General features: G+C 46.5%; 2 protein-coding genes across 2 annotated transcripts in view; both read right to left on the reverse strand.

Annotated features, from left to right (window-relative positions):
* Positions 1-547, reverse strand: part of LOC142489891 (retinol dehydrogenase 7-like) — a 147,274-nt gene extending 146,727 nt beyond the window's left edge. Inside the window, exon 1 of the mRNA XM_075591456.1 lies at positions 426-547. The gene's annotated coding sequence lies outside the window, so the exon portion shown is untranslated. The remainder of the gene's footprint in view (positions 1-425) is intronic.
* LOC142489892 (retinol dehydrogenase 7-like) overlaps positions 1-554 on the reverse strand; it is a 276,687-nt gene extending 276,133 nt beyond the window's left edge. The window contains exon 1 of the mRNA XM_075591458.1: positions 426-554. The gene's annotated coding sequence lies outside the window, so the exon portion shown is untranslated. The remainder of the gene's footprint in view (positions 1-425) is intronic.
* Positions 555-21,985: the final 21,431 nt, after the last annotated feature.

Raw genomic sequence — 21,985 nt, forward strand, 5'->3', positions numbered from 1 at the left:
TTGCTTGGAAGGAAAGATACAATACAGAGTTAGATGCTGTACTTATTTATTTATTTATTTATAAAATATTTTTACCAGGAAGTAATACATTGAGAGTTACCTCTCGTTTTCAAGTATGTCCTGGGCACAGAGTAAAACAAATAATACATGGTTACAAGTACAGTTACATAAATGAGCAGGGTATACATTATACAGTATACAAGACATTGCGTGCACAGTTAAAGAAAATATATATTATGAGCATATGTACTAGGGGCCATTAATCAATTATGCGATGATTTTGGAGGATATCCCACCTCTTTGTTTCCAGACAAAAGTACGGAGTTGGATTATATAAACCCACAATTGGTTTAGCCCTTTCTTGAAATGCTGTTTACTTATTATAACCTATTTTGTAAACTCAAAAAAGCATAAAAGGCACTCACCTTTAAAGGGTTACAAAGCCAAATATCTGAACCATCTCTGTAGGTCAGTGGTAACGTGGCTCCCAGCTAACAAGTCAAACATGCACATGCACACAGAACTGTGCTGCTACTGTATAACATCCGAAGGAGGCACAGGAATGGAGGCGAGGGAGATAGAGAGAGACACTAGAGGAAAAAGCAAATAGGTTCAGTTGGGTCTCTCTCACACTCTCCCCCCCCCTCCCCCGCTCCCTCCCCCTCCCTCCCTCCCTCCCTCCCCCCCCCTCCCTCCCCCCCCCCCCCCCCCCCTCCCCCCCCCCCCGCCCCCCCTCCTCCCCCCCTCCCCTCCCCTCCCCCCCCCCCTCCCCTCCCCCTCCCCTCCCCCCCCTCCCTCTCCCCCTCCCTCCCTCCCTCCGACCCCCTCCCTCCCCCCCCTCCCCTCCCCCCCCCTCCCTCCCCCCCTCCCTCCCCTCCCTCCCCCTCCTCCCTCCCTCCCTCCCCCTCCCTCCCTCCCTCCCCCCCCTCCCCCTCCCTCCCTCCCTCCCCCCCCTCCCCCTCCCTCCCTCCCCCCTCCCTCCCTCCCTCCCTCCCCCTCCCTCCCTCCCTCCCTCCCCCCTCGCTCCCACTCCCCTCCCTCGCTCCCACTCCCTCCCCCTCCCTCACTAGAGTGTTATGACATAAAGAGACATTGCCTGTGTTAAATTCTTGTAACCACTGAATGTGTTTCATGTTTATTCTGTTCAGTCCGATTGTAAAGTAATCAAGTCAGGAATTTAAGCAATTGTCTAATTTTAAATGAGCAAGAAATACAATATTGCTAAGGAAAATAAGAAGAAATATAAGGCATAAAAAGCCGGACATGAAATGATTTTATACTGGAGCTCCTGCAGTGCTGGGAAAACATTGAAAAGCTAATCTTCAGACACACAAGAGTTAAGGCATCAACAGCTGCATGCAGGTGAGCTCAGGTGAACTACGCAGCCCTAATAACACTGACTATTAATGCAGGCAAAGCTGCACAGCTCGCGCTCAAATACCTTGGAGGGAAACAGGGAGGAGGAAATAAAAAAAAGAAGCTGATGGGGAAATAAGGGAGGGGAGAGGAAAAATTAGTGAAGCAATGGAAGGCGGCGAGGAGGAAAAAAGTAATGCTGTTATATGTTATATGGTAAGCTCACCCAGCACAAATAGTACTGTAAAGTGAAAAAGAGAAGCGCAATATCAAAAACAACAATAAGCAAATGGAGCTTCTCTGTGCAGCTTTTAATAAACGGGATCTAGAATACCGTGTGTAAGTAATAATGTAAAGAAAATAAAGCGCAATAGAGTGCTAACCACACTATAACTCAAACCAAGAAATACCCAGTGAAAGTTGTGTGGAGGTGATGAAGTGAACAAATCACTCGCATAAATATCTGCAGGAGAATAGTCTGGTCACGCGTACAGTAACTGTCTCTTGAAAAATACATAAGGAGTACATAGCGTAATTCAGTTTGATGCACAAGCAAATGGATTCAATTGGGGAAAAGACACACTCACATTCTCCCAATTCTTAAATCGCAATGATGCAACTTTGCAACCTATGCCGTGCTGCCATGTTCTTTTTAGAGAGAAGAGGCTTTCTCCTGGCAACGCTCCAAAACAAACAATACTTGTTCAGTCTTTTTCTAATTGTACTGTCATGAACTTTAACATTTAACATGCTAACTGAGGCCTGAAGAGTCTGGGATGTAACACTTGTTTTTTTTTGCAATTTCTCTGAGCATTGCAAGGTCTGACCTTCGGGTGAATTTGCTGGGACGTCCAATCCTGGGAAGATTGGCAATTGTCTTGAATGTTTCCATTTTTTTTTTTTTTTTTTTTTTAAATATTTTTTCCTTTATTGGTGTAAGACAGCGTATTGGTACATGTTACAGACATTGGAAAACGAGCCAGCACAGGAATACGGCGCGGTACATGTACATAGCATGGGAGGAGTTGATGACACACAATAGTCCATTTTCCCATTTTCAGTGGTGAAAAAGAGAGGGGATGACGAAGGAGGGGTGGATAGTTGGGAACGACTTGGACAAAGAGGGGGGGGAGGGGAGGGCGGTGGTGGGGAGCTTTGGGGTTCGGAGGGAGGGAGTTAGTCCTGCGGTAAAATTTATGTGCTAGTCAGGGCGCCTGATCCTGGCCAGGGTTCCCAGGTTGAGTAGAATTGCGGCATTCTTTGTCTCAGCATTGCCGTTAGTCTTTCCATACCCATAATTCCATCTATCCTAGTGACTACCGTTCTTCTAGAGGGAGCTTTGATTTTCTTCCAAGCCGCCGCTACGCAGCATCTGGCGGCCGTTAGGATCGCTGCCGTGAGTCTGGCTATAGGGGGGGGAAGGTCGTCGACTGGTTTTCCCAGCACGTAGGTCAGGGGGTCCAGGGGTATCTCAACATCCAGGGTCTCGGTCAGAAGGCCCTGGATCCGGGTCCAGAATTTTTGGATCTCCGGGCATGTCCACCAAATGTGGGACATGTCCCCCCTTTGACCACATCCCCTCCAGCATTCGTCGGGGGTGCCTGGGTAGATTTGGCTCAGTCTACTCGGGGTCAGGTACCAGTGAAATAATATTTTGTAAATATTTTCTTTTGTGACGGAGCAAATTGAAGTTTTGGTAGCTGCCTCCCAGATATCCTCCCAGTCCTCAAGGTCTATATTGGTGTTCAGGTCCTCGCTCCACCTTTGCATATACAAATGACTAGGGGAGGGCTGTGCCGCCTCTAGTATTCTATATATCTCGGAGATGAGGCCTCTTTGGTATTCGCCTCTGAGGCAGAGGGTCTCAAATCTGGAGCGCGGTGGAATTTTAGGCTAGGGGATTGGGTTCTCAGGAAATGTCTAATCTGTAAATATTGGAATATAGGAAGATCAGGGGACGTTAGTTTAATTCGTAGTTCCCGGAGGGGCATGACCTCGTCGCTTTCCAGTAAGTCCGCAACCACTCTGATGTTTAGGCCTTGAAATTGGCTGAATTGGGGTCGGGAACAACCGGGCGGGAAATCCGGGTTCCCGAATAAGGGGGTCAATTGAGAGGGGGTTGAAGCTAGGCCATATTTCCCTTTGGTTTTCAACCATGTCAACCACGTGCATCTCATTGCTCCAAGGCTGAGTCTCATGGGCTTCTTGCCTTTGTGGGCGTGGATCCATAGAAGGGCTGAGAGGGGGGTCGGAGACGTGTGGTGCGTCTCTATCTCCAGCCAGCAGTTAGAGGTCGGGGGGTTGTTCCAAACCACCGCCTGCCTCAGCTGGGCTGACTGGTAGTATCAGACTACATCCGGCGCCCCTAGACCCCTCTCGTCCTTGACGCTAAAAGTATTGACCGTGGGACCTTGGCTCTTCGCTGTTGCCAGATGAAACGCAGAATATGGGTCTGGATATTCCTCAAATCTGCTAGTGGGACGGGGACAGGGAGGGTCTGAAAATAATAAAGCAAGCAGGGAAGGATATTCATTTTGGTGGATATTATTCTACCGAACCAGGATATTTGGTGGGTCTGCCAGGTCTCGAGATCTCTTACGATCTGACGGAAAAGGGGAGGGTAGTTGGTTTGATATAGTGAGCCATATGAGCTCGCTATTTTAATCCCTAAATACTTGATATGGGAGCTATTCCATTTATACTTCAATTTCTTTTGCAGGGTTGTCCATATGGGATTCGGTAGAGAGATATTGAGGGCCTCTGACTTGTCTGTGTTGACTTTGTAGTCTGAGAGGAGGCCAAATTGGTCTAACAGTTTTTCTAGGTTGTGGAGGGAAGTGAGGGGATCTGATAGGGTAAGGATAATATCATCGGCGAACAGGGAGATTTTATACTCCCTGTCACCGACTAAAATTCCTTTTACGGTTGGTTCAGTTCTGATTCTGGCGGCTAGGGGCTCTATGGACAGGGCGAAGAGTAAAGGGGAAAGGGGGCAGCCGAATGTTTCCACTTTTGAATAATCTTTCTCACTGTAGAATGATGGACTTTAAATTCTTTTTTTTTTGGTCCTATATGTAGTGAAATATGAGTATGAGTAAATTAAAACTAAATTTATTGGGTATATAATGGAATAAAATATATCGGACCAGATTGGTACAAAGTGAGTGTTATAAATGCCTAAAAAGGGGTTCATTACCTACCCTTGTGCACGATCTGTGTCTTTGACCTTTGGTCAATTTAGGTTGAGCGGGTTATATTTCTTTTTGCCTTGATCACGGTGTAATATGTCATGTGTTGCTGTTCATCTGAGGTTGTATTTACCTAATTTTAAGACCTGCTAAGGAACAGATGATTGTTATTATGTCTTGATATTTAAAACCATAGAATTCAAAGAGGGTGTACTTTCTTTTTCACACAACTGTATATATGTGTGTGTGTGTGTATAACGTACTGAAGGGGAATGGGGTGGGGGGGGGGGGATTACCTTCGCAACAGCTCTAATGACCAATATGTGGTATAATAGGGCTACAATCTTGGGTAAATATTGATAGCTAACTCTAAAGAAAAGGACCCCAATGACGAGAGCACTCAAACATATGTAACGGGTATTCCCCCACCCAATCGTAGATAGAGGGTAGGTGCGGAGAACCTAATGTTACCTGGTGTTGTGCGTTACCTGTTAGGCTCACAGGAGGACTGAGCTTCCGCCATGGGGAACCTGGGGCAAGTATAATACTATGAGTTACCCTGTACTCGGTGCAGCGCCTCCACCTGCGATGGCTCCCACCAGAGGGGGAGTGGTTCCTCGCAGGACAATATATATCACTCAACACACAGTATGGATAACCAGTAATGCCTTTACTAGTGTGACCGTACTCATACATAACAATCAATAAATCAACAGGTGTCCCTCCCTAGAGGAGACACTAACTAATGCGTCTCGCAGGACGCTACCTCCACCTGCACCTCCACCGGATGATCCCACCCAGTGTCCAGTACCCCACACAGTATCACCCCACCTCAAGTGAGATAGATATGTGTGACTGCGCAGCCACTATTGTAAGGAATCTGGTGTCTAAGCGCCGTCAGCGCGACCATTACTCACCTCCCGTCAGTACTCAGGCGTCCAAGCGTCTGCAGCGCAATTCCCACATACCACCGTTGTCTGCCACTGGCACTCTGGCTCCTCGCCATCACAGGATTGCACCAACCGAAGAGGTGCCTGTTGAACCGCAGCCTCTGCGTGTGTCCCCAGCTCCGCGCTCTATGCGCACACGTGCATCTGTCTCTGACCCCATGCGCATACGCGCGTCAGTCACCGAATCCACGCACACACGCACGCCAGCCCCAGACGTTATGTGCATGCATTCCCAGCTTACAGAGCACACGCCTAACAAAGCACTTTTAACCACTGCTCCTGCAGTGAGGCATCGCCCCCAAGCATCACACAGTTCCAAGCAAATCAATGATTACACTCAGCTGGGCTGTAACACCTCCCTCCTATCAGGGAGGACTCCTTGCAGTCCTCCAGGCCTGCCCCCTTTTACATTGGCCTGCCCAGCCTTATTATGCCTGTGCTTCCCATCACTCGTCGCTCGACATAGTTCTGTATGGTAGCATTTGACTACTCTCTCAGTGACTTCTCAGGTATTGACGTGGATTGGACGACTACCCCCTCTGGCTCATGACTTCGGCTCTACTTGGACTTCATGACTTCTGGCATCCCTGTAACACGGCTTATACCTTCGACCATCCGCAACTCTCCAATCCCTGATCTTGGCAACGGCAATAACTCCTCCTCCTCTACTACCGTACCGGCAAGTATTGTCTTCCTTACTACACCTGGCCTGGCAACACTAACACCACACTCCAGACGCGCTCCCTTTGCTGCGGGTGCGTGTATCCCTACATCACACCTCAGCACAAGGGACGGGTCTGGTCTGGTCTGCGGGCAGCACCGGCGTAACACACTATGTCCCATGTGAATGTGATAGGACTCATTGGTGCACTTCTTGATTGTTACCTGCCGGGCACTCCAGTTCCCGGGCCTGCCACGGAACTTCACAAAGGATCCTGATGTCAGCTAAACACAGGAACTGCCGTCCGGGGCGATCCCACCCGGATGACTACAGGAACTACCGTCCGGGGCGATCCCACCCGGATGACTGCTGCAGCAACCACGAAGGTCTGAGCCCAAACCTCTAGACGAACGTGCCGCGTCCGCTGGGTCCCTAACTGGCTCTGAAAAGTAAGGGCAGGGTCCCTAACCTGGGGCCGGTTCATGACACAACTCACTCTACTGGGTGGCTCAGGGCTATCTCGGGCTTCGGGGGCTGCTGGCCTAGTGCAGGGAGTCACTGACTCCTGTACCCTACCTCCTTCCCCTGGCTGCTCCTGGCGCTGACTGACTGCCGAGCTCCAAGCCCGCGAAATTTATCTATCTAGGTCTGCAGGGCAATCCTTCAGCCCTATTGGCTCCCTGGCATCACATGGGGCGCTGCTGAGGCTCATGGGACAAGAGCCTTCCCTGGTAGGCTAGCGTTCGCGCGCTTATCTCTACTCAGGGCCGCCGGCAACTGCACTGCACATGCGCAACCCCCCAATGGCCGCCACAACTCCCTGGCCTCTTCCGCGCATGCGCGACCCCGGCGCATGCGCGCGCAACTGCAATGGCGGCACCGCTAGCCGAGTTCGCCACGAGCCTCCTAAGGCTCCATCTGCTCCCTGCTCTGGCCCCCACCTTTGGGAACAGCCAGCGGGTCCATCGCTGCCTCCGGCGGCACCCGCGACCACGCTGACCCAAAGGAGGGGGGTCTGTGGGAGCCGGAGGACACCGGGGCTACACATACATTGTGTAACATAAACACTACCTATTATTTATACAGTTTGCCACTCGTGTGCTCATAGCGGTGTATCTTGTAGATACACTGTGTCCACTCACTGGCACCTAACTGATCGCTAGAGTAACACAGGAATCCTACAGAGTGACTTACTATCGGATGACTCCTTCTCTTACTATAATTCAGCCGGGCAAATCTGAGACTATATAAAGACGTAGAATTAACTATAGCTATTTCCAATATTTGGCTTCCTTGCTCTCAATTATTGAATTCATTTAAGTAGCTCATTGTTGCAGGGTACATGCAACCACACGCAGGGTTTCTGGATAAGGCTTATTTATTGAGCCTTAAAATACATCACACAAAAACAAAACGGCTTCTTTTCAGCATACAAAATCAAAATAGCTTCTCTTCAGCATGCAAAAACAAGGCAGCTTCTATTCAGCCTGAAGGACACAGACAGTTCATAACATATGTACTTTGAAGACAGACCTTATAGCAGTAATCTTTACTTCAGCATTTCACTCCTATCACTTGACCAGCTAGCCTGCATGTGTGTACAGCCTGGTGGTTTTAAACACCTTGATTATGCAGCTGGGACCACTCTAATTGTCAGGAGCTTCCCAGCTGAAAATTAACCTCATCACTGCTGCACTGCATACCTACACATACGTCTGCCCAGCATAGAGCTGGTGATGTTCATTTACCCTGTCACATTCCTTCCCTGTTAGTGTGTGGCTGGGGCAACGCATGGCTGAAGCCTGGACCATCCACCCCTTCTCTAGAAAAAAAATCAGCATTGGCATTTTCTTTTCCAAGCCTGTGCTGAATCTCAAACGAGAACGGTTGGAGGGCCATATACCACCTGGTCAACCTAGCATTGGAGTCTTTCATAGCATTTAACCATTTTAATGGAGCATGGTCTGTTACCAATGTAAAATGGACTCCCGCCAGGTCGTGCCTCAAAGCCTCGATTGCCCACTTTACCGCGAGGCACTCCTCAATCACTGAGTAGTTTTTTTCCCTCGGGAACAATTTCCTACTCAGAAAAAGGATCGGATGTTCCACTCCTTCAAACTGTTGTGGCAACACTGCCCCTAGCCCTATCTCTGATGCATCAGTTTGCACTACAAAAGGCCTGTTAAAGTCTGGGCTTTAAAGGACTTGACCCTCTGATAGACACCTGTTTATATCCTCCAAGGCTCTCTGACACTCCATTGACCATACCACTTGTGTTGGGGCACACTTTTTTGTGAGGTCCGTTAATGGGGCTGCAACTTCCGAGTAGTTGGGGATGAAATGCCGATAGTACCCTGCTAAACCCAGCAGAGAGCGTACCTGCGTTTCTGTTTGGGCGGTCGGAACTTCTTTCAGGGCAGCTACCTTATCGGCTAGTGGCCTTACTTTTCCACCTCCCAGTGCATACCCTAAGTATTTGGTTTCCGCCTTACCTAAGGCACATTTCTTAGGGTTGGCTGTGAACCCGGCCTCTCTTAGAGATTTGAGGACCGCTTTCAGCCTATTTAGATGGGCCAGTCAGTGTTTACTATAAATGACAATGTCATCTAGGTAGGCTGCGGCATAAGTCCTATGAGGTCTCAGCACTTTATCCATGAGTCTCTAAAATGTGGCTGGGGCTCCATGCAGTCCCAATGGCATTGTCACAAACTGGTATAAACCCATGGGAGTGGCAAAGGCTGTTTTACATTTGGACTTTTCCTCTAAAGGAATTTGCCAGTATCCTTTTGTTAAGTCCAGCGTGGATATATATTCCGCGTTACCAAGGGCGTCAATTAACTCATCCACTCTTGGCATCGGATATGCGTCAAACTTGGATACCGCATTGACCTTTCGGAGGTCCACACAAAATCTTACCTTCCCATCGGGTTTAGGGACTATAACTAGTGGACTACACCACTCACTGCATGACTCCTCAATCACGCCTAAGTGTAACATTTCTTGTAACATCTCCTTGTCTACCAGGGTCTTACGGCTTTCAGGCACCCTGTAAGGACAAGAACGTACTTTCACCCCAGGTGCTGTCTCTATCACATGTGACACTAAATTAGTTTTCCCTGGTATATCAGTACTCTTTGATAAAGCATGTCTGACCAAGCGAAACGCGTAAGAGTGTTCTCTTACTGTTTTTAATGTGCCTTAATAAATTCTCGTGCCTAGACTTTTGCAGTGCTAGTCATAATTTTCTCCAAGGCAGCTGCACTGCCGCTCACGATCTTTGCATACTGGACCCCTTTGGTAGGAGCACGCCGACAGCCTCCAGATCTGACACATGGTCATCAGTGAGTAATTTCATCATTATTATATGTTGCTCATGTATGTGACTTCTATACCATTTTGTTCCTATAGCCACTTGACACCCATATAAGATGTACCTATCATAGGCTATTGGGAATCTATAGACAGTGGCATTCAAAGGACTTTAAAAGTGGTATATCACAACAATTGTGGATGTTGGAGTTCTGAGTTCATTAAGGCTGTTATGTTTGGAAGGATTATGAAGATTCAAATGCTTTAAATTTGCATATCTATTACATGGACATTTCCTGGCTAGCATCGCTAGGGGTTAAAATCCTCTACCTTCTCCTGGTAAATGAGAAAAAACATCATGCAATTGTGTAATTATTTCTAACAAGTCCCCTTTTTGTTCAGAGGACAATTGTCTACCTATTGGGATTTTCTCGTCACCACCGATGTTCCCCCATGGGGGCTGAGGACCCAGATCCGTTTCCTCCTCCACCGGGTGGATGAATAGAGACCGCTGCACCTTCCAGGGTTTCAGCAAGTTCCAGGGTTTCAGCAAGTTCACATTGTAAATTTGTTTACCCTTCCTGGACCCTGGTTGAGCAATCTCATAATCCACATCACCCGTGCAGCGGAGTACTTCGAATGGGCCCTGCCATTTGGCTAGGAGTTTGCTCTCACCACTGGGTAACAATAACATCACCTGGTCTCCCGGGTGAAACACTCTCATACGAGCATATTGATTGTAATGTCCCTCCTGACTGTCCTGGGCTGATCTAAGATTCTCCCTAGCAAAATGGCCGACCCCATCTAGGCGCTTCCTAAGGTCCAATACATATTGCAGGGTATTCTTAGAAGGGGACCGCTGTTCCTCCCAGGACTCCTTTAGGATACCCCGGGGTTGGCGGCCATACAGCAGTTCAAATGGAGAGAATCCGGTGGAGGCCTTGGGAACTTCCCGTACTGCAAACAGCAGAAAAGGGAGAAGTTCATCCCAGACTCTCTTTTCTGAATCTACAAATTTTCTCAGCATCCCTTTTAGAGTTCGGTTAAATCTTTCCACCAATCGGTCAGTCTGTGGATGGTAGACAGATGTCCGAACAGACTTGACCTCTAGTAATTTTAAGACATCCTGCATCAGTTTAGCCATAACATTTGTACCTTGGTTTGTCAACTAAACCTGGGGAAGTCCAACCCGTGAGAACAGTTCCAACAACTTGTTGGCTACTTGCTTCGCCATTGCTGTCCTCAGGGGGAACGCCTCAGGATATCTCGTTTCATAGTCATCATTTACGAGAATAAATCTGTGTCCTTTCGCAGAAGGTTCTAGAGGTCCTACCAAGGCTACTCCAATCCTCTCAAAGGGAACTGACACCAAGGGTAGAGGAACCAAGGGGGTGGTTTTTGTCCTTTCGGACTAGTTAGCTGGCACTCAGAACATGCCGCACATAACTTAGCAATATCACTATGCATCCCTGGCCAATAGAATCGGGACAAAATACGGTCCACGGTTTTATCCCTACCACCCCAAGGGACAGTATGGGCTAGGGTGAATACAGATTTAACAAACTCCTTAGGAACCAATATTTGTCTGGTGAAATCCCCTGTTTGTGTCTGCCTATTCACCCTATACAGGATATCATTTGACAATTCAAAATGGGGGAATACTATCACCCCCTGTGCATTCAATATCTGCTCATCAATTTTTACCACTTTATCATATTGTCTAGCAAGGACTGGGTCATCCCTTTGCCTCTGGCGAAAATCAGGGCGGTATAAGTCTGATAAATCTCCAGGGCCCATATCCCCCCCCCTTCTGGCCATCCCCAGCCATCACTTGTGACCTCTGGCTACTACTGCGGTCACCTTGAGACCCAGATTTCTGCAACCAGTCCTGTTTGTCAGAGCGTCTCTGCTTTCGAGTCTTTGGAACCCGGTGTCTACTGGGGAAAATGTCTGCCGAGAAGGGGAACAGTTTACCAGGGTTCTCCTGAGCCATAGAATATGGCTCCTCGTGAGAGACTGGAGCCATTAGGTCTGAAAAGAAAGGCCAGTCCCGGCCGAGCACAACGGGGGCAGGGAGCCAAGGAGCGACTCCTACTTCGAGGTAGGCCTCCTGACCTTTTACCTGTAGCCGGATTTTGGCCGTCGGATACCGTTTTACATCGCCGTGTATACATTCTATGCTCCATGGGGAGTCAAAGGAACACACGTTAGGCGGTAACAGTTCTTGGAAGACCAAAGTTTTCCCAGAGCCTGAATCTACAAGGGCCTGGAGCCCGGGGTCTCATTTTAGTGGTGTACATCAGGTTCTGAAACTGCTGCCGGTAAGTCTCTGGGGTCAGACCTAAGCGATCCAGTATGGCTGCTTTTACTTGTTTGGAATCCATTGCCTGATCTGCTGGGAGACCCTGATATGAGGCCTGGGCTTCTCCTATGAGGAGCGGGGCCAAAGCAGTTGCCCAGAGATCTGCAGACCAACCCTGGGCTTCGGCAATCCTTTCAAATGTCAGTAGAAAAGCCTCTGGATCCTCGTTCGGAGCCATTTTCCTCAGGAGGACCGGGGGTTTGTTCGCAAGTTCTAGACTTGCAGACCCCTGGAATTGGGTCAGCAGCCTGGCCATCCGCTCATCCTGTGCTGCCTGCTGCTGGGTTAGGAGCTGGGTTTGCTGCTGCAATAGTAGTTGGGCCTGCTCCTGCATTAACAGTCCCTGCTATTTGGTCTGCTCCTGCATTAACAGTCCCTGCTGTCTGGTCTGCTCGCACAGAACTCTTTTAAAAATTCTTCCATTTTTTTTTTGGTGTGTGTGTGTGTGGCCCTTCAACTGCAGGGGCCTCTCAACATCCCGGCACTTCTGACACCATATGTTGCAGGGTACATGCAACCACACCCGGGGTTTCTGGATAAGGCTTATTTATTGAGCCTTAAAATACAGCACACAAAAACAAAACGGCTTCTTTTCAGCATACAAAAACAAAATAGCTTCTCTTCAGCATGCAAATCAAGACAGCTTCTATTCAGCATGCAGGACACAGACAGTTCATAACATATGTACTTTGAAGACAGACCTTATAGCAGTAATCTTTACTTCAGCATTTCACTCCTATCACTTGACCAGCTAGCCTGCATGTGTGTACAGCCTGGTGGTTTTAAACACCTTGATTATGCAGCTGGGACCACTCTAATTATCAGGAGCTTCCCAGCTGAAAATTAACCTTGTCACTGCTGCACTGCATAGCTAGGCATAGTGCTGGTGACGTTCAGTCACCCTGTCACACTCATCCTTTCATCCGCAGTATTACTGCTGTATATACCTAGTCTGACGTTTACACGGACTATTATCGACAGTATCTGGCCAAGATATTAGATATCGATTTATTTAATCTACCACAACATATTGTGTTGGAACTTACTTTCGTACTGCTAGCCATTTAAAGCTTCTAAATGTTTTTTTCCATTTTAATTTGTCACTTAATATATACATCAATCCTTACTAAGCATCATACCTCTCCCATTCTGAGGGATTTGTGACACATCCTCTGTACCTGTGTTAAGTTGTTTCTAATCTGGTTATTTTTATTTTCCTTTGAGTGCATTCATCATTCGGGTCCTTTTCTTTAGAGTTATATATATATATATAAATATATATATAATGTAGAGGTATCGGTACCGTGTTAACCAAGCTTAATAATCAAGAATGAATAGACAATACCGTTCTGTGGCTTCATTCAATGTACCATCACCGGAAGAAGAGATCTGTGTATCTCGAAAGCTCGCACAAATAAAAGCATTTAGTTAGCCACAGAACGGTATTGTCTATTCATTCTTGATTTTATATATATATATATATATATATATATATATATATATATATATATATATACATGTAGAGGTATCAGTACCGTGTTAGCCGAGCTTCAATAATCAAAAAATAAATAGATGATACCGTTCTGTGGCTAACGAAATGCTTTTATTTGTGCGAGCTTTCGAGATACACTGATCTCTTCTTCCGGCGATGTTACAATGAATGAAGCAAGGATAACTTAAAAACAGTGTCTCTTGGAATGTTATCTGTGCTTCTCCTTCCCCCGGTGTGGATGTGTTTTATGGCTAGAGGTGTCAAAGGGTAACTGAAAGCAAGTGAATAATATATATATATAATCGGTTATATGACACCACATCATAGTTTTTTTCCATTGTCTGACCTGAAGCCACGTGTAACATATAATTTCGTCATAAAGGACCCCTTCAAGGGCAAAAGTTATCAGTCTGGGGCCTATAAAAAGTGGGATTATATTGAATGTGCTTTTAAGATATTTAGGTATTTTGGGTGTGTTGTGTGATACAGGCAATATTTTCACCTAATCATACGGTCAGACACGGTTAAATAATTACTCAGTAGTGTTTTGACTGGGCAAGGCAATAGAAGTTTCTAGAACACTCACCTTCTAGTGCCCCCTGCTGAACATCCCTGATTGAGAGTCACCATGAGTGCAGCCTTTGACCAAACTGATTAAAGGGTACCCGCCACTGCGGGGACAAAGTGTGGCAGCTGAGGCCACCAAATACTGTAGGACTACTTCAAGATGAATGACCCTAGGTGTGAGGAGACGTTCAAAGCCATCAAAACCTGCCACACTAATGCAAAAGTACTGGCATTTGCTGATCCTCAAAAACCCTGTGCATTACATGTGAACGCCAGCCTAGAGGGACTGGGAGCTGTGTTATACCTGGAACATTCCAAGGGACTTCAGTCTGTATTTATTTATTTTTTTATAAAATGTTTTACCAGGAAGTAATACATTGAGAGTTACCTCTCGTTTTCAAGTTTGTCCTGGACATAGTTAATGACAAATAATACATGGTTACAAATACAGTTACATCAATAAACAGGGTATACATTATATACAAGACATTGCATGCACAGCTAGAGGAGATGTATATTATAGGCATATGTAACAGTTACAGACCAGATTAAAAGTGAGACAGCCTTAGTTTTGAAAGAACTTAAACTGGTGGAGGATGTGAGAGTCTCCGGTAGGTTGTTCCAGTTTTGGGGTGCACGGTAAGAGAAGGAGGGGCGGCCGGATACTTTGTTGAGCCTTGGGACCATGAACAGTCTTTTGGAGTCAGATCTCAGATGATAAGTGCTGCATGTGGTAGGGGTGAAGAGCTTGTTCAGATAGATGGGTAGCTTGCCCAGAAAGTATTTGAAGGCAAGAAAGGAAAGGTGAACTTTGCACCTAGACTCTAGTGATGACCAATCTAGTTCTTTGAGCATTTCGCAGTGATGTGTGTTGTAGTTGCATTGGAGAACGAAATGACAAATTGAATTGTAGAGGGTGTCAAGTTTGCTAAGGTGGGTTTGGAGTGCTGAGCCATATACTATGTCTCCATAGTTTATAATTGGCATTAGCATCTGCTGTGCGATACGCTTTCTGACCAGCAGGCTTAGGGAGGATTTGTTCCTGTAAAGTACACCTAGTTTGGCATAGGTTTTGGATGTCAGGGTATCAATATGCATTCCGAATGTTAAGTGGGAGTCAAACCATATGCCCAGGTATTTAATACTAGTTACAGGAGTTAGGGTGGTGTTAGCGTTGGTTCTGATCTGGAGCTCAGTCACTGGAAGCTTTAAAAATTTAGTCTTGGTCCCAAATACATTGTAACAGTCTTGTCAGTGTTTAAAAACAGTTTGTTTTGTGAAATCCAGTTTTCGAGTCTCAAAAAGTCAGACTGAAGTATGTGTTCAAGGTCAGAGAGGCTATCGCTGTGCGCAAATAGGATTGTGTCATCTGCATACATATGTATTGAAGCTTCCTTACAAGCTGTGGGAAGATCATTGATGAACACTGAGAGTAGGGGCCCCAGAACAGAGCCTTGCGGGACACCACAGGTGATATCCAAGGGGTTGGAGTTAGAGCCTGAGATGGACACATGTTGGGATCTTCCTGATAGGTAGGACTGAAACCAGTTTAAAGCATGCTGCCCTATTCCAGAGCTCTGGAGTTTGTTAAACAGGATAGCATGATCAACAGTATCAAAAGCCTTTGCAAAATCTAGGAATATTGCACCAGTGAGTTGTCCCCGTTCCATTCCACACTGGATTTCATTGCAAACTTTTAGCAGGGTAGTTACAGTAGAATGTTTGGGGCGAAAGCCAGATTGGAATTGGCTAGGGAAATTTGTCTTGGTATAGTAATCGCTTAATTGGGAGTGGACACATTTTTCCATGATTTTGGATAGGATTGAGAGAAGGGAGATTGGCCTGTAGTTTGAGACAGTGTTTTTGTCCCAACTTCTGAAGATTGGGACAACTCTGGCAGTTTTCCAGGTCTTAGGGATATGGCCCACAGACAGGATAGAGTTGACTATGGAAGCAATTGGTTTGACAATTGCTGGGGCACCAAGTCTTAGGAACCTAGATTATATTTAAAACCAGAGACGAACATGAAACACAGACAGAGCTCAATGCACATCCAGCAAAACTTTATACATGGTACAGTGCCTAAATATACATGTATTGATATCTATTAAATAAAATGGTATTTTAGTTTAACATTTTGGCCAAATTGTTTTAAGCCCCTGAGCCACTGCACGGCAGACCACACCTCAAGGGTCCCTACACTAATCTAAATTCTTAATAACCTGTGCATTGCCAGGAAGAATGATTTATAATAAATCTGTCAAAATTAGTTGCAAAGTTCTAAGTCTGATTGAAGCTTTTATTAACCTGTACATTACCAGGAAAAGCACTCTGTATTAGAGTTGTCACAATCACACTGCAAGCAGGCAAGTTCCCCTGAGAGTGGGAGATGCTATGGAGTGAGCTTTTAACCATTTAAAGGTGGGAGGGGTGAGCTTAAATTAGGTAGGAGGTTGCCACCCTCCAATCAGCTAAGACCAGCTGAACAAGAATTGTAACACATATAGAACACCCACAAGCTCATGTTGAACCCCCAAAATAACCACAACATATATATAAGCGTATAAGTGTCACAGAGGAGTGCTACTGAGCATGGCAATATACATTTAAAACCAGAGACAAACATGAAACACAGAAAGAGCTCAATGCACATCCAGCAAAACTTTATACATGGTACAGTGCCTAAATATACATGTATTGATATCTATTAAATAAAATGGTCTTTTAGTTTAACATTTTGGCCAAATTGTTGTAAGCCCCTGAGCCACTGCACGGCAGACTACACCTCAAGGGTCCCTACACTAATCTAAATTCTTAATAACCTGTGCATTGCCAGGAAGAATGATTTATAATATTTATTGATTGATTGATTGATTATAAATCATTCTTCCTGGCAATGCACAGGTTATTAAGAATTTAGATTAGTGTAGGGACCCTTGAGGTGTGGTCTGCCGTGCAGTGGCTCAGGGGCTTACAACAATTTGGCCAAAATGTTAAACTAAAAGACCATTTTAGGATGAGATTCAGGTTTGTGGTTTGGGTTGCATTTCGCTAATAAGTTACTAGCACACCCCACAAAGTAGTCATTGAATGCATTTTCAATGTCAGTGGGGTTTGTCAGAGTAATATCCCCCTTAGTGATATTACTTGGCTGTTGGTTAGAAGGCTGGAATATATTGTTGATAACCTTCCAGAAGTTAGCTGGGTTTGATGTATTCTGGTGAAGATTGTCAGCGTAATATTGTGCTTTTGCATGCCTTGTTTACCTTGTGCACATGTTCCGCAGGCATCTGTATTGATTGAGATCCTTGGTAGTGCCAGTTATTTTGTAGCTTTTCCACAAGGCATCCCTGAACTGGTAGAGTGTTATGAGGTCAGGTGTAACCCATGGAAGGTGGGCACACCGTACCCTTATTCTGCGTAGTGGAGCATGGGTATCACAGAGTTTTAAGAACTCGGACTGGAAATAGTCGAGCGCAGAATCAGGGTCGGTAATTAAATCGATTGTGTGCCAGGGGCAGTTGGTAAGGTCATCCAGAAACTGTTGTTTGTTAAAGTTTCTAAATGTTCTAGTGAGGAGGACTTTAGGGCTTGAATGGGTCGGTTTAATTTTCCTTACACAGTACACTATTGTATGGTCACTGAAAATGTCAGGAAGGATGCCAGAGGATTGGTTCTGCTGGGATTTGAGGAGAGAATCCAGTCTAACAAGGAATGTGTAAGGAATCCACTACTGGCTTTGACTATTGCCTTGCAGACCTGTGCAGTTGCAGGCTTCCTCTGGCAATCTATGGCACAGGTGCTGCCTCTCATTGCAGCTTCTGCCCTGTGCTACTTCATTGGAGGAGTTCTCACACACCCTCCTCCTGTGATTGGATCTCCGCCCTTTATGTTCTAGGTGTTGGCTCTGGGCCAGCGCCGAGCATAGCTATTCCTACCTCTATGTTACTGTCTCTGCCACAAACCACCCCAAGCCTCTCTCCTAGCATTCTTACCTTCCAAGTTCCTGAGTATCCAGAGGCCTGGTCCTGGATGTCTGTGCTGAAGCGTTGTTGCCAGCACTGGCCTGCTGCTATCTCCTTGCAGTGGCCTACCCTGGACGTCTGTGCTGAAGCGTTGATGCCAGCACTGGTAACTGCTGCATTCCCTCCTAGCAGTGGCTACCCTTCCTGTCCTGTGGCCTGCCGCTATTCTCCTGCAGTGGCCTACCCTGGACGCCTGTGCTGAAGCGTTGATGCCAGCACTGGTAGCTGCTGCATTCCCTCCTAGCAGTGGCTACCCTTCCTTTCCTGCGACCTGCTGCGATCCTCTTGCAGTGGCCTGCCTTGGACTTCTGCGCTGAAGCGTTGGTTCTTCCCGACGCTGCCCTGCGGTGAACTTCGTCCAGCCTGCTGTCTCCTCCTGCTGAGATCGGCGTCATGGGCCGAGGCCGCTCCTCGCGCAGAAGCCACCCCCGCGCTCACGCTCCTAAGCTGAAGCGGGGCACTCCTGATTTCCTGTTGCCGAACTCCTGCTTCATTAACGACGATGCTGCCTTCTCCAATCCTGACCCTGCGATGTACGACTACGAACTGCGCACTCCGGATCAGTCTGCGTGGACTAAGGTCGGTGATTATATAACCCCACCTCAGCCCCGCGGTCCGGTCCCGGTTTGTGGTGAGCATCGGCGTAACAGAATTATTGTTCGATTTCAGGTTTGTCTGTGAGTGTTGGGAAATGGCTTGCGTTAGGTTAAGTGACTTGAGTTGTATCTGGATTTTGTGAATTTTAGGGTTAAGCCAATTGAAGTTGAAATCTCTAAGAACTAGCAGCTCACTCTTCACATTCAGAGAGGAAATGGAGCCAAGAAACTGGGTGATATCAGTCAGGGACTGTAGAGGGGATTTAAGGGGGCGGTAGATGCCAGCAACCAAGATAGGCTTAGAAAAGGGGAGGCAGATTTTGCCAACTAGGATTTCAAAAGAGGGTGGGCTTGGGGGGGAATTTAGCAGTGTAAATTGTAAGGTGTCTGCAAGATAAAATAACACCCCTCCTCCTCTCTTAGTGAGTTAGTTAGTTAGCATTAGTGAGTCAAGGATTAGCATCCCAAAAAATTACAGGGTGCGCAAGCTTGAATTTTTGGCCTTGAAATGGGCAGTAGTTGACAAATTACATGACTACCGGTACAGAGCAGCATCCCTGGTGCACACAGATAATAACCAACTCACATGCATCCTCTCATCGACTAAATTGGATGCCACGGGTAGTGGCTAGCTGCATTGACAGCATACAATTTCAGCTTGAAATATAGGCATAATGAAGTAAGGCTGTTCTTACGAAACGAATTGGAAAGATACCACTAGGGTGTTACTAGTACTCTGAATATTTATTTCCACATCTAAGCACTTGTGAGCCCACAGTGGCAGTGTTTGATTGTGGCTGATTTGCACCTGAACGAGCATACTGGCGTTGATGTCAATACATCTTACGCATTTTTGCCTTGCGGCTTAGCGGTTATGTCACTGATTTTCCCCCTCTGAATCACAGGTGAGCCCATAACACGCTTCAGTTTTCTTGTTGCCCAATATGGATATTGTTAGTGATCTGCTAGCTTTCTGAACTTCACTCTGCATACCTGTGTCAGTGGCTGTCAGTGGCAATCTCTTCCTGTGCAGTATCATCTATGACTTGCTTCCTACCTTGCAACTACCACTGCTGAGTGGTGTTGTGTTTTGGCGGTCACATACTGCTATACTGGTTAGCCCATGCGCTATTTAGTGTGGATACACTCTCTATAGTCTGGTTCATTACTTATACTATAAGAGGCCCTAGTTCCTTGGGTCATTGTCCACATGACAAAATATTGTTTATGTGATTATTACCAGTGTTTCTCTCCACTATTTCTCTGTCTCGCCATTGCGGACTTTTAATTACACTGTATATATCCTGTCATGTTTATCGGCGGATTTTAGAGTTAAAAAAACTTTATTATTTTTTGTTTTGTGTTTAGTGGTCTTATGGGACCTTTTTGTGGTCTGTTCCCATTAGGGTTTTGTGGTAACAGTTATTAAACTGCTACTTTATGTATACACTTTTCCATTGGTATAAAGAGTGCAGCTAATAGGGACTTGAATGACCCCTTGGGGTCACTTATTTGTGTTCTGTTTTTCCCTTTGCACCAGTTACGTTATTATCTGTATATGGGGAGCGATGTGTCATTGTGTGTTTTCTAGCCAATGAACATAGTAACAAGTCGCTCACCAAATAACATATAGCCCCCTCTGGGCTCCCCCTTGGCCCTACGAGTACCTCCGATCCAGCGGGGGAACCATTGGTGCGTGCAGGAAGTTGCCAGGTGCTGCCTGAGTGGCAGGCGGACCCGGCGCAGCAGTGGAGAGTGTGGAGGCAGTAAGGGAGCGCTCCGGTACTCCGTTGGCTACGTGGTGGGACGCCGATAGAGAGCCGCCATTTTGGATGCTTGCGCATGCGCAGAACGACTACAATGCGTGGCGGACATTACCAGAGGGCTTGCGCATGCGCAGGCAGATAGCAGTGGCAATGTTGAAGAAAGTTCCGCAGGGGAGATAAAACACCCAGCAGACCTCAAGGACGCTAGATCACATGCAGGCCAAAAGCCAGTAGGGCTGCAGCTTCCCTTGCAGGTGGATATTGATACATTTTGGTGCGTCTGAGACCACGCCAGTTGGAGCTGGGACATCAGAGGATAAGGATGTAGGTGCAGGGTATCAGTAGGCCCCTGCACTAAGCCATGGACTCCCTGTTAGGCCCCAGCTAGGCCCCGACTCCCACGTAGCTTGTGGCTGCTAAAGGGACATGCTCTAAGATTGGGACACTGCAGAATGCCACGCAGCAGCTGTGGCCTGTGGTCTGGGACCAGACCACCACCACAAGGCACAGAGACTATCTTCACAGTGGGACACTCCAGCCGGATACTACCCCACGTGGAAGTGGACGCCATCGCGGACAACGTCGCTGGATCAGTGGATCCTCTCTTCTGTTGTGGCATTACCGGGTGTGGGATCACCCGGCAGGTACCTCACCTTGACAAATGCACCAACTGTACACACATTAGTAGGGCAGCGCTGTCTCACATATTGGGTCGGTTGCTACTTGTTGACACTAGGGTGATTGGGTGCCCAAGGGCCACTCAGTACTTTGGAGACTGTGTTACCAGGTGTGGGCAGAGTGTTGGAGGGTATGGCCATGCATGGCCTAGTTGGTGGGACTGGTACCATTGTTATGTTATACCTGCAGTAAACTGTTATATTATACAAGTGTGTATTTCTTATATTGTACTGTGACGGGGTTATCCAACACAGTTAGGATCCCGCCCAGGTGGAGGCGCTGTCACCAGACGGATCAGGTACACACCAGGCTCCCAGCCGCGGCGGTTCAGGCCTCCTGTGAGCCTCTGGTAATGCACCATACACACAGTAGCTGCCATATCTCCCATAGGGTGAGGGAAACTGAGCTACAAATACAAGTCAGAAGAGACTTGATGCATAGGGAAATAAACATATGTATACACTTGAACAAAGGACCACTAGGGGTCACTAAGGCCCTATTAGAGTGCACTCAAAAGTCTAATAATCAGGAAAATATTACATACATACAGTATATATGATGTCCATAAATGTAGTCCCATATATTGGATATATTGACCACCTATTAGTATGAGGGAAATAATCAGATGATGGTAGCAATCATATAACATTAAAAATAAAAATAATACAATTTTAAATATAAACTCATTAATGACGAAAAATGGGAACAAATATATACAGTGCAAGGCTAAAATCCCCAATGGAGAGACGATAAGGAGTATAAACCAGTAGATATTCAATCTTTCTACTATATTATCCATATTTTAATAGTAATTCTTCGGTCAATTGTCGTAACAATTGTCGTAACATATGCTGGTTATTGCATATAACACCCTTACCTACAGCTATTTTGTATGTGTGTTACTCACCATTGTCACTTGCACCAATATACTGTAGGTTTTTAAATGCTACACCATGAGTTGTGTGCCTTTTCCCTCTTGTTTCGTTTCCCTGGGAAGCAGAACATTGACACCGATGTGTTGTCTAGGATTCACCG

Source organism: Ascaphus truei, chromosome 3, assembly GCF_040206685.1.
Source record: "Ascaphus truei isolate aAscTru1 chromosome 3, aAscTru1.hap1, whole genome shotgun sequence".
Classification (NCBI taxonomy): domain Eukaryota; kingdom Metazoa; phylum Chordata; class Amphibia; order Anura; family Ascaphidae; genus Ascaphus; species Ascaphus truei.